We start from the raw sequence: 13,412 nt of genomic DNA, 5'->3' as shown, positions 1-13,412 counted from the left end.
CAGTCTGTTGGCCCATGTCCAGTTCTTAGTGTTGCTTCCTGACTTGCATAAAAGTTTCTCAAGAGGTGGGTCAGGTGGTCTGGTATGCCCATTCCTTTCAAAATTTTCCACAGTTGATTGTTATCCACACAGTCAAAGGCTTGGCATAGTCAATAAAGCATGTGCAGGGTAAGTCTTTTAAGAGATCAGTTTTATAGAATCTGCTTTTATAACTGATAGATATTAATTAGGGGAACATCGAAAGCAAAACAGTGGAGTGCAAGGTTCAAGTATAACTAACATTAAATTAATTTGCTGTATACATATTTATTTTGCAACATTTTATTCTGAGCACCTTTCTGGGCTTTGAGACTAAAATGACAAGCAAGACAGGAGTGAACCTGACTCCAGAAAGCTTTTATTTTAGTGGAAGCATCACTAAGCAACAGGGAGTGCTATTTCATCAGCAGTTCTCAAAGTGTGTACCATGGACCCTTTGGTGATCCCCAGTACTCTTTTAGTGGCTCCATGAGCTCAAACTGCTTTTCATAATAGCATAAGACATTATTTGCTTTTTCCTCCTCTTTGTTGACATCTGCATAGGTGATGTAGAAGCAATAATGGGTAAAACTGCTGGTGCTTTAGCACAGATACCACCAGTGTCACCCTACTGTTCTCCATTTCTAGTAAATTTTGTTCTTACTGTTGCAAATGTGTGGGAGAAAGACAAAGAAAAAAAAAAACAGCTTCACTTAAGAATGTTCTTAATGAAGCAGTAAAGATTAATTTCATTAAATCTTGACCCTTAAGGATATGTCTTTTAAATATTTTGTGTGATTAGAAAAAGGCAGATCTAGGACTTTAGCAAGAAGGCAGAGTAAGAAATGTCAGTTTTCATCCTCCTATAGAAAACATACTGCTACTCATGAATGAAAATTGCTCCAGGAAGGCTCAATAGTTCGGTTAAGAGGCTACAGCAGCAGTGGAAGGAAAAAAAAGGGAGAATAATGGCACGTAAAAGATTGCTGGGGAGACCAGCCTGGCTGAAACATCTGGAGAAAGCTGGAAACGAAGAAGGTCAGAGGCTGTCATAATCCGTACGGCATCAGCCACCTGGTGGGTGCCGTCAAGATCCCCATTGGCCTGCCCTGTAGAGGACACTGGCAGCCTTTGTCCCCAAGGAGCTCAATAGTCCCAGCAACAGCTGCAAACCTTGCCACTTTCATAGTAGAGAACCCCAAAGTCTTTGCAAGCAACCCACTGGCCTACTCCGCAGAGGGTACTGGCAGCTTTTGTCACTGCAGTAAACTGGTACAGTGCTTGGAACAGAATAGATGTTTAACAAATGGTGTTTGGGATTGCTTGCTTGTTTTAGGTCAACAAAATATTGCCAACCAGGGGAAGTTACCCAAGCTTCAGTGTCTAGCATTTACATAGCAGTGTCATTACATAAATGTGAGTGAGTGAGTCATGGGCCACATGATCAAAATAAATCTACACCCCCCATCCCTAGATATTGGGCTGCTGTCATGCAGCTCAAAATCCAAATCCTCCAATACCAAGGTTGGTCCTGACTCATCTCAGCATAAACTCTCTAGGACAACCCTGTGCGTGGGTAACTAGTGAGATCGACTAGTATAAAGTATTAGGAACCATCACTGTGAATAATAAAAATACCCTTATCACTTGGGAAATTCCAAGGATTTAGAGGCTACTCCCCTAAAACTGAAGACAAAGATCAGCTAAATTCTTCACTATATAACAGAGACCAAGATACAGGTACTGAACTATAGGGACCTGAACACATGTGTGTTGCATGAGTAAAGACTTCTGGTCTGTGTAGGTTGACTCCAGGGTATTTTGAAACATAAAAATGAGGGATAATCCATGGAAAGAAGTTTGAGGACATTTTATGAAGCATCTTTGAAAGTAGCCTAATAATTTTGTCTTCTCCTATTACCATATATATTTATTTCCAACTATGTTCATTACCTGAATTACTTCTATTTGGTGAAGCTATAGCATCTCAAGGGGCTTCCCAAGTGGTGCTGGTGGTAAAACACACACACACACACACACACAAAACCCACCTGCCAATGCAGGAGACACAAGAGATGCAGTTTTGATCCGTGGATCAGGAAGATCCCCTGGAACAGGGAATGGCCACCTACTCCAGTATTCTTGCCTAGAGAATCCCATGGATAGAGGAGCCTGGCAGGCTACAGACCAAGGGTTGCAAAGAGTTGGATACAACTGAACTGACAGCATGCGTGCACACATGGCATCTCAAATGATTTAACAAGGAGAGTGGGCCTGGACCATGTTTCTAAAAGTCCACCTCATGCTTATAAACTGTTTCCACTGAACCAAGAAAAAGTCATTGAAAAACTCGTAGTTTAACAAAACAACTGATGCAGCTATTTAGCAGAGTACCTATTTAGCTTCTTTCCTGAATTCTCTATCTGCTCTGGTCTCTGTTAGCCAGCTACCCATTTTGTTTCCTGACTTATTTTTTCCCCTAGATTTCCAGGTTTCTGGCTCCTCCCTCAAACCTTTTTCTGTGCCTCAACTTATCAATGTCCATGCTATCCCATTAGCTTGTCTGTCTGTTACCTCCTGTGATGGCATCACAGCCAGATACCTAATAGGACAGCCCTGTGATCAGGGCGGCTGTGCCAGGAAAGGGAAGTGCCTGCCAAATCTAGCCTTGCATCCCTTTCCTGTGGTGCTTGCCTTTTTCTGGGACAAGAGCCCTTCATTCCACCCCAGCTCTGAGCTCCTGGCGTGCTGCAGACCGTGGGGTTGCAAAGAGTCGGACATGAATGAGCGACTGAACTGACTGAAGCGAGAAATGTGGACAAATGAAAGGAGTCCTGACTTCATAAAGCTGACAGTCGAGTGGGTAGCTTATAACTTTTTTTAATATAAACACTACTAGTTAATTTTTAAACATATCCCTCTTACAAATGTCTACTTAATAATTACTATAGTAAGGCAGTTCTATGTTATCCAATCCTTTATGTGCACAAAACGGGTCCTTTTCTCAAAGTGGCCATCCAAAGTGGCCTGGGATGAAAATCTCCAAGGACAGGTAAGTCACATGGACCTAGATTCTTCCTCTGGAGTTTAATCCAGAAAAGAGAGAATCCGCAGGAACAGAGTATGTAGGAGCAAAAGCTGAGAAGATGTCAGGGCAATGAGAACCATGACTGAAGTGAAGAAATAAAAAAGAAGAAGCTACAAAAAAGATGGACAAGCTGGTTGAGGAGTAGTAGAAATAAAGATAAGTCTCCATAATTGCCCAAGAAGGATGTGCTCAGTTAATGAGGTGATCAAATAAATGAACCCTAGTGCTGTGTAGATGATTCTGCCCCACTGTGTTCTGTTTCACTACATCTCAACCATTCAGCTGTTCCTGACTTCCTGGGGGGTTCTTGCTTCCCTGATTTCCACATGTATGCGTTTATTAAATCTGTACATTCCCAGGTGACGCCCTAGTGGTAAAGGACCTGCCTGCCAGTGCAGGAGATATAAGAGATGAGGGTTCCATCTCTGGGTGGGGAAGATCCCTTGGAGAAGGGAATGGCAACCCACTCCAGTATTCTTGCCTGGAGAATTCCATGGACAGAAGGCCTCATGGGCTATAGTCCATGGGGTCAAACAGAGTGGGACATGGCTGAAGCGACTTAGCACACACACAGTGTAAGGTAGTCTAACTGAGTTTCTGTTTCTGACCAACATGCAACTGAAATCAACCTGCATGACGCCATTCAAGAAATATCCACTCTTATTTGGAAGATATGGTGAAAATAGGCAAACAAGTGAAAGAACAGATTTGTACATCTGTTAAAAAATCTGTTAATAATATACTATTACTAAAAACCCATGACTGTGGCCAAAACAAAATCACCTGGATGAGTGTAAACTAAAAGGTAAAATTTCCAGTACAATCTCTTGCCCCCATTTCTACTTTCCAGAAGTAGTAACAGTTTCATGTTTATCCTTCCAGAATATTTCTTCTTATATATACATTCTTATACAGATAAACTCATTCTAAACATGGTATTCTTTAACTTTATTTTCTTACAGCAACTACCCATTTCCATGAATACAAATCTGCCTCATTCTATCAACAGCTGTGTTGTGTTATATTAAGTAGTTGTCACATTATTTAACTAGAGCTCTACTGTCAGGCATCTAGGCTATTTTCAGTTCTTTGCTCTTATAAATAATGCAGTAGTATGCATTCTTCTTTTTGTATCATTGTGTAGTTGAGTGAATATTAAAGGATAAACACCTAGTAATGGATTTGCTGAGTAAAGGAGATATGTTAATTTAAAATGTCATAAATATTGTGAAATTGCCATCCCAAAATGTTATTTCAATTTACAAGAACCTTGTAAAAACTGCCTGTTTTCCCACACCTATGCTAGACTGGATATTATCAAATCTTTTCATCTTTGCCAATATAATGTGTTAAAAATACTGTGCTGTTTTAATTTGAATTTTTAAGCACTAGTGATGCCAAACATCAGATATTTATTGGTGATTTGAATTTTGTTTTCTGTGAGCTATTTGTTTTTTAAAAAAATTCTTTGTCATTCGTGTTGAAAATATTATTCCACTTTGTTATTTTTCCTGTGGATTTATTTAGTGAATGTTATCCTGCATGTGCATATCTTTTAAAAAATATTTATACAAATTTAAGAGAATCAGTCATTTCCTTTGGACTCTGAGGATTTTTTTATACTTAGAAAGTCATTTAACTCCCCAAATGACTTTTTTTCCTATATTTTTATGTTCTTTTAACATTAATATTTAAATTTGGATAAATTAATTTTGTTTTAAATAGAAGATTGGGATTTACTTTTCTTTCAGATGACTATACAGCTGCCCACCTAAAGGCAATAAATAATCCAAATTTTCCCAACTGATAAGATATATCATCTTTCATATCTTAAATCTCTATCCATATTTAAGTCTATATCTGGGTTTGAATGACTCTAAATGCATTAATATATCTATTCCTATGCCAGTACAGGTTATTTAACTTTCCATAGCTTTGAAAATGCCTTATTATTTGGTAGGAGGTGTATTCTTTCTCTAGGGCAACTTGAAAATGCATGTCAAAAAAGACAAAATTAACTGCAATCTTTGACTCAGCAATTTCACTTCTAGAATTTTTAACTAAGAAAATAATAAAACATATGGTTTGTTATTTAGTCACTAAGTCATGTCCAGCTCTCTGCAACCCCATCAACTGCAGCATGCCAGGCTTCCTTATCCTCCACTATATCCTGGAGTTTGCTCAGATTCATGTCCATTGAGTTGGTGATGCCATCCAACCATCTCATCCTCTCTTGCCCTCTTCTCCTCTTGCTCTCAATCTTTCCCAGCATCAGGATCTCTTCCAATGAGTTGGCTCTTCACATCAGGTGACCAAAATATTGGAGTTTCAGCTTCCAAATAAAATGTATATATCATTTAATATGTATGATCCCAATTTCCCCAAGTCTAATTGGAATACGGGGCTTCCCCAGAGGCTCAGTGGTAAAGAATCTGCTTGCAATTCAGGAGACGTGGGTCCAATCCATGGGTCGGGAAGATCTCCTGGAGAAGGAAATGGCAACCCACTCCAGTATTCTTGCCTGGGAAATCGCATGGAAAGAGGAGCCGGGTGGACTACAGTTCATGGGGTCACAAAAGAGTCAGACATGACTGAATGACTAAAGAACAACAAATCAGAACACAGGACAGATTGGAACACTGTAAGAGTTATAACTAGGTTGACCAAGCTTTCTGCTGGGATGAGGGGATTTCCCAGGACATGGGACTCTCAGTGCTGAAACCAGGAAATTCTCACGTAAACTAGATGGTTGGTCACCCTAGCTACCCAAATATTTCTAGTTCTTGTTCTTCCTGTTCTACATGTTCTCTAGCCTCACAAATATTTCTAGGAGGTCCCAAGTTTCATTTGTGCTTACAAGTGTATGTTCTGTGTAAGTATACATGCATACTCATATTTACCTCTACTGGTACTACCACTGTTCCATGTGGAAGTACCCAACTGATGCTACTTAATTCTGTGCTACTTAATTGTTAAAAGTTTCCTGGCTCTCTTGGGTATAGTGAGCATCACTGTCACTCTGATTAGTATAGCTTTATCTACCTGGCAGTAAGATCTCTCTCAAGTACAAGTCTCTGGTTTCTCTGACTCTATTGTGGCCACCCTACAGCCAAGAACAAGAATACAACCTCCAAGAGATAGATCTCCAATCCTGAAACACCAGGAAGGCTACTCAGAAGACATGATGTCAGACCCAGATTGTCAAAGGAACAATTTATTTCCATGCTTCCTATTAGTTAACTGGAAGAGCTACCCTCACCCACTTACAGCAGAAAGCCGAGCTCTGCCCGCCCCCCAAGGCTGTGCCTACTCAGCCTCTAATCTGTTGAGTGAGCATCACTGTGAACCTAGATGAGTCCCCAGTGGCGACGGGATCACAGACTCTGATGACTGGGCTCACTACCAATTTCTGTGTGTGAATATATATCCTGCCATCTTTCACTGTTGAGTTTGGTTAAGAAATGAGTGACGACAGGAAACTTGAATCACCCCTCTCTGTTACAGCGGGGTCAGAAAGAGTGAGACTGAATAACTGCCAGCCCTGCTGCACCCTTGAGAACAAAACGGGAACTGAAGCGGACAGACCCGTGTGGCCCACACCCCAAGGGGGGAGCCGTGTGTTTCTGTGATGTTAGTGGTTGCTATTCCAATGTCTGAGTACTAAATACAGTAATATATTCAAACAGAAATATATATAATTGCTAGTTTTTAACTACTCTCTATATCCTCTTTGGGCATATGTTTTAGCAATGAAAAGTAAGAATGAGCAATACACTATAAATCCAATTTTAGGTGACTCAGTGGTAAAAAGAATCTGCCTGCCAATGCAGGAGAGGCAAGAGACACAGGTTTGATCCCTGAGTAGGGAAGATCCCCTGGAGAAGGAAATGGCAACCCACTCCAGTATTCTTGCCTGGAAAATTACATTGGCAGAGGAGCCTGGCAGGCTAGTCTGTGGGGTCGCAAAGAGTTGGACACGACTGAGCGAATAAACACATGCAGATACACATACACAAAGCAGATGAGGGTATTCATTTTTTACAGTCAATAATATTTTAATAACTTTGTATGGTGACAGATGGTTACTAGACTTACCATGCTGATCGATTCTGAATACATGTAGACATCAAATCCCTGCATTGTACACCTGAGACTGATATAATATTGCTTGTCAACTATACTTCAAGTTTAAAAAGAAAAAAAATAAGATTTCTCTGTGTGGTTAGGATATCAGTAATCTTTTTGTTTGTTTGTGAGGGCATACTTTTAATATGTGTCATAAAATATTTTGTGGGTGTAATGAAGGTATCCAATTGGTTTAAATTTATTTAATATGCAATTGTTTTTAGAGCACTTTTAGGTTCACAGAAAAATTGAGAGGAAGAGACAGCAATTTCTCATATTCCCCATGCCCCTCCACATGCACAGCCTCCTCCATTATCAGTGCCCTCTGCCAGACTGGTACCTTTGTTATAACTGATGAACCTACACTGGTGTATAATAATCATCAGCCCATTGCTTACATTATAGCTCACCCTTGGTGCTGCACATTCTATGGGTTTGGACAAATGTAAAATGACATGTATTTGTCATGACAGTGAGCACTGAGACTTCACTGCAAATCTTCTGCTGACTTTGAAGGAACAAGCCACCTTGGGTTCTGTAGCTAAAAGAAAATGAATTCTACCAATCACCACATGAACTTTCAAGAAGACCTCAGGCCTCAGATGAGACCTCAGCCCTGGCCACTACCTTGACTACACCGTTGTGATGCCCAGAATAGAGGACTTAGGGAAGCTGTCCCCAACCTCTGATCCATAGAAACTGTGAGATAATAAATACGTTGTTTGAATCACTATGTTGTGATTATTACTCGGCAATTGAAAGCCAATATGCTATCTAATTGGTATTTCATGTGTTGGTTTTTAGAACAATTGAATTGAAGCACTTTAGAAAAAAATCTATATATGATTTATATGTTGATTATAAAGTAGATTGTGGTATATTTCCAGATGTTTCTAAATAAAAGCCTCTGATTGAGCTTATGTTTCTAGATATTTTTTGCCAGTTCCATATTGAGCCATTTCAAACCGTCTGTACTGGTATCCCTGCTTCTTGTTTTATAGAGGACTTAGTAGTGATATCATTCTGATTTTGTTCAGAGGATGGTCTTTACAGTGTTTATAAGATTTCTGAGGAAGGCTTTGCTTCCTGTTAGCATGTCTTGGAAAATGGTAACTGACCACTCTATAAATTAGCCCAAGAATAGCTGTACAATACTATAATTATATGGTACAAATCAGAATGCTTGGATCATATTTTCTCTGTGGATTATATTTTCTTAAGCTATTTCTTCCTTGCTACAATTGGGATTTGTTGTTTAAGGTAGCAGAAAGACTTTCCTTTTGTAAGAAGAGTAACTTATTGTGTGGTTTTGGATCTGATGATCTGAAAAAATATTCTATACATGTAGATAAATGACATTTCTTGTATTGCTTTGTTAAGAAGCCCTAGCCTTAGTAGCTCAGGGAGATTATGATCTAATTATTTTATTTCTGATAAGGCTTCAACAAATGTAGCTTTATTAATTTTAATACAGTATGAAGTATTTCATGAATCATAGAAAGAAGTTAAGGCACGAGGTGAGTTGTATAATCAAATGTTACTGTGCTCAGGAAAATACAGATACTTTCAAGACTCTCTCAAGTACTCACAGTAATAATGAAAAATATTTGAAACTTTGTGTTGATATGAATACCTGTACACTTTGCTCGTTAAGCTTTTTATGAGTCTCTGAAATGCTTTTGATTAACTTTTTTCTTTTAGTTTCATAATTTAGTCATGAACTAAGAGGTCTTCTATACTCAAGGAAAGAAATCTTAATACACCTTTTGCAAACTGCTTTTTTTCTTGAAGAGGTATGTTCAAATGTAAACCATTGTTTTTCCAGGAATGTTTCCAAATGTACATTTCTTATCTGTTTTTTTTTTTTTCCATCTAAAATAGATGGAAAATAAGAAGTATTTTTGCAAGGCTAACTTCTACTCCGCCAAAAAAGTCATGCTTCTCAATGGAAGTGGCGCCCTCTAGTGGATAGAGTTGCAATAATATGAACTTTTTTTCAAACAAATTTCCCTCGAGAAATTCGCAAAATATTACCATTTTAAAGTGTAAGATTAAGTGATATTTCGTGTATTAACAATGTGTGAAACCGCTAGCTCTCTCTAGTTTCAAAACTTTTTAGTCATTCCATAAAATACCTCATAACCATTAGCTAATCACTCCCTATTCAACGTTCTGCCATTCCCTTGCAAGCTTACGCTACTTTCTGTCTCTATGGATTTGCTTAATCTGGATATATCATATAAAAGAAACATACAGAATGTGACTTTTGGTGGCTGGCATCTCTCATTTTAGCATAATATTTTTGAGGTTCATGCAGTACTTTATTCCTTTTTATTGTTGAACAATATTTCATTGTATGTATATACCACAATTGGCTTATCTGTTCATTCACTGGTTGAAATTTGGGTTGTTTCTACCTTTTTGCTGTTACAATTAATCCTGTTATAAACATTTGTATACAATTTTTTGTGTGAATATATGTTTCCATTTGCAGTTTAATTACTAGGTCATGTAGTAAGTCTGTGTTTAATTTTTTGAGGAACCACACACACAAAAAGGCCAACCAAGACACATCAGAATATGGTTTTCTAAAATATTGTCATGTTTTGCAAGAGAATGCTTATTCGTGTGGGAAAATAATGACAATAGTTATAGTTACTTATATTTCCCTCTGATAATGTCAATCTTTTACAGAAAGCCTTTCTAGAATTTAACATGGGGTAATAATCCTCCTTTTCCCATAAAGATTGACTTCAATGATATGCTATAAGATTTATCAATTAAAGTATATATGATTATTTAGTATATCAAGATGTTTGAGTGACCTATTGTATTTTGACTTCTAAGTAAGTTTTTCTCCTTTTTCTTGACTCCTTTTCATCTGAAAAACATGACATTTTTTGTTTCAAATAACAGGAATTCAGATATCAATTATATCAATTTAGAGGGGGAAAAACATTTCTTTTCTCTAAACTTGATATTTATAAATTTATAGTAATGTTGAATTTTTACATATTAAGACTTAAAGTACAGAGAGTTGAATAAAGTATAGGCTCTAGAATAGGAAGAGTAGCACATTATATAAGGGAAGTTCTTGTCTCACAGGAAAGGGAAAACATTTCCTGTTACTCGTCAATGGAACAAAAGAGAAAAAATTAATAAGAGAAGGAGATCAGCTATTAGTGACCTGATTCTCTCTCCCAGCTCATAGCTAAAATTAGTATTAGAAGTGGTGGTGGTAGACCATTACCATTCAAAGATGGATTTAAGTGACTCTCAAGCAGAGGGCATATTCTGCACTTTTCAGGACATAGGTGAAAGCTGGCAAGTAAATTGATAGAGCCACCATGGAGAACAATATAGAGAGGTTCCTTAAAAACTGAAAATAGAACTTCCATATGACCTAGCAATCCCACTACTGGGCATATACCCTGAGAAAACCATGGTTCAAAAAGACACGTGTAGCCCAATGTTCACTGCTGCACTGTTTGCAACAGCCAGGACATGGAAGCAACCTAAATGTCCATTGATAGATGAATGGATAAAAAAGATGTAATATATATATACAGTGGAATACTACTCAGTCATAAAAGGAATGAAATTGGGTCATTTGTAGAGATGTGAATGGACCTGGCGTCTGCCATGCAGAGTAAAGTAATTCAGAAAGAGAAAAAACAAATATCGTATATTAGCACATATATGTGGAATCTAAAAATAATGGTACGGATGAACCTATTTGCAGGGAGGGATAGAGAGGCAGACATAGAGAATGGACAGATGGGAAGGGGAGGATGGAATGAACTGGGAGATTAGGGTTGACACATATACACTACAATGAATAAAGCAGATAGCTAGTGGGAAGCTGCTATATAGCCCAGGGAGCTCAGTTCAGTGTGTTGTGATGATCTGGAGGTTTGGCTTGTGGTGCAAGAGGGAGATTCAGGAGGGAGGGGATATATGTGTACTTACAGCTGATTCGCCATGTACAGCAGAAACTCATACAACATTGCAAAGCAATTACACTCCAATTAAAGATTAACTTTAAAAAAGATACTCTTTAATATGACAAAAAAGAAACCCCTACACCTGGGACTTCCCTGGCAGTCAAGTCATTAAAACCCTGTGTTTCCAATGCAGGGGGGCTTGGGTTCCATCCCTGGTCATGAAACTAAGATTCCACATGCCGCATGGCCAAAAATAAATAAATAAATAACCTATACCAAGCAGCATACTTAATAGCAAATAATTAAAATATTCCTCCAACTTAAATGAAAAGTAAACAAACTAACCATTATCATCATACCTGTTAAATGTTATAATGGATGTTTACCCAGTCCAGTAAGGGAAGAAAATGAAAATGATGGTAATAGGATTCAAAAGAGCAGAAATCAATGAAATGGAAAACTGAAAAATGGTAGAGAAAAATCAGTAAATCACAAGTTGGCATTTTTGAATACATTAGTAAAATTGGGGAAATCCTTAGATAAACTGATTATGAGAAAGAGATAAACTACACATTTTCAATACCAGAAATGAAAAAAGAGATATGACTAGAGAGGCCGTAGACATTGCAAGCATAAAAAAGGGATGATTTGAATAATTTATACAACAAATGCAATAACTTAGGAATTCTTAGAGGAAATTCTTAAAAAAATGTAACTTACCAAAACTAAAAAAAAAAAAAAAGTAGGAAACAATCTCCATAGCCCTATATCTGTTGAAGAGATTAATGTCTTTAATTTAAACCTTCTGTACAGGGAAGACTCAAGTTACAGATGGCTTTACTAGTGAGTTTTATTAATATGGAAAGTGAAAGTGTTAGTCGCTCAGTCCTGTCCGACTCTTTGTGACCTCATGGACTGTAGCCTGCCAGGTTCCTCTGTCCATGGAATTCTCCAGGCAAGAGTACTGGAGTGGGCTGCCATTCCCTGCTCCAGGGGATCTTCCTGACCTAGGGATGGAACCCAGGTCTCTTGCAAGCAGTTTCTTTACTCTCTGAGTCACCAGGGAAGCCCAATATGGAATGGAGAAATAATTCCACTCTTACAGAAATTCTTTCAGAAGTGAACACTTGCTAATTTGTTCTATGAAGACAGCACTATCCTGATACTAAAACTTTACAAGTTATCCAGAAAGAGCACAAAAAATGAGAGACACTATGAAACATGAAAGAAAGATTTAGAAATTTCAACATGTAACTCTCAAAAGTTCCAGATGGAGAGAACAAGAAAATATGAAATGAGACTATATCTCTAGTGCTAAAAGTTAGAGTGCTTTTTAAATTTTCTTAATTAAAGATACTGACAAATACCTTCAAATTATATTAGCATAAATTCTGTCAGATTAACAGAAGTAATTGTATAATGACACAAAAAATTTAAAATAATTAAAAATAATTATAACTAAGCTAATCTATTAAAAATGTGGCTGACTAGACATTTTCAGGAAAACAAAAACTAAGTCAGCTTGCTGTCCACAAATGCCACTAACAGAATTCCTCATGTATTTCCAGAAGGAAATAGAGCACAAAGTGAAGTAAGCAGAAGCAAATTTAAAGAAATTATTATAATTAACATCTAAATAAGTCTAAATAAGCATTGCCTAAATAAATCCACAATAATAATACTGTTTAATTCGTTGGGTGTCAGACAAGGTAGTATTAAAATAGTAGACAATAAAAACACGAGAAGTGAGCAAAGATATGAAATCAGCTAGGACCTTCATTGTTCCAGATAAGGTTACAACTATTGATTGTACTTCACTGTTTAAGCATGCACATTAAAATTTTAAAGTAATCACATAAAAAGGAGCAAAGGAGAAGGAGGAAGGAAGGAAGTATGTATCTTCACAACAGTAGAGCTGGAGGGGAAATGATGATAAAATTAATGCAAAAGAGGACAATTAAAAAGAAAAGGAAAAAAGCTTAAAAATTCAAAAGCACAAAATAAGGTGATAAAATAAAATCAAATACATCTGTACATAAAATAAATGTAAGACTTTAGATTTTACATTTGGATTAATATAGGCTATTAATAGAAAATGTCAGGTTGTTTTTTGTTTTTTTTTTTAAAAATACGTTCTTTAAAAAGATATGCTAAGAGGTAAAAATACAGGTACCTTTAAAAAAAAAGAGATGGGAAAATGAAATCTCTGTAAAACATTAGCAAAAAACAGTCAATGT

The sequence above is a fragment of the Cervus canadensis genome, chromosome 15, assembly GCF_019320065.1.
Source record: "Cervus canadensis isolate Bull #8, Minnesota chromosome 15, ASM1932006v1, whole genome shotgun sequence".
Classification (NCBI taxonomy): Eukaryota; Metazoa; Chordata; class Mammalia; order Artiodactyla; family Cervidae; genus Cervus; species Cervus canadensis.
This window is presented reverse-complemented; position numbering follows the sequence as displayed.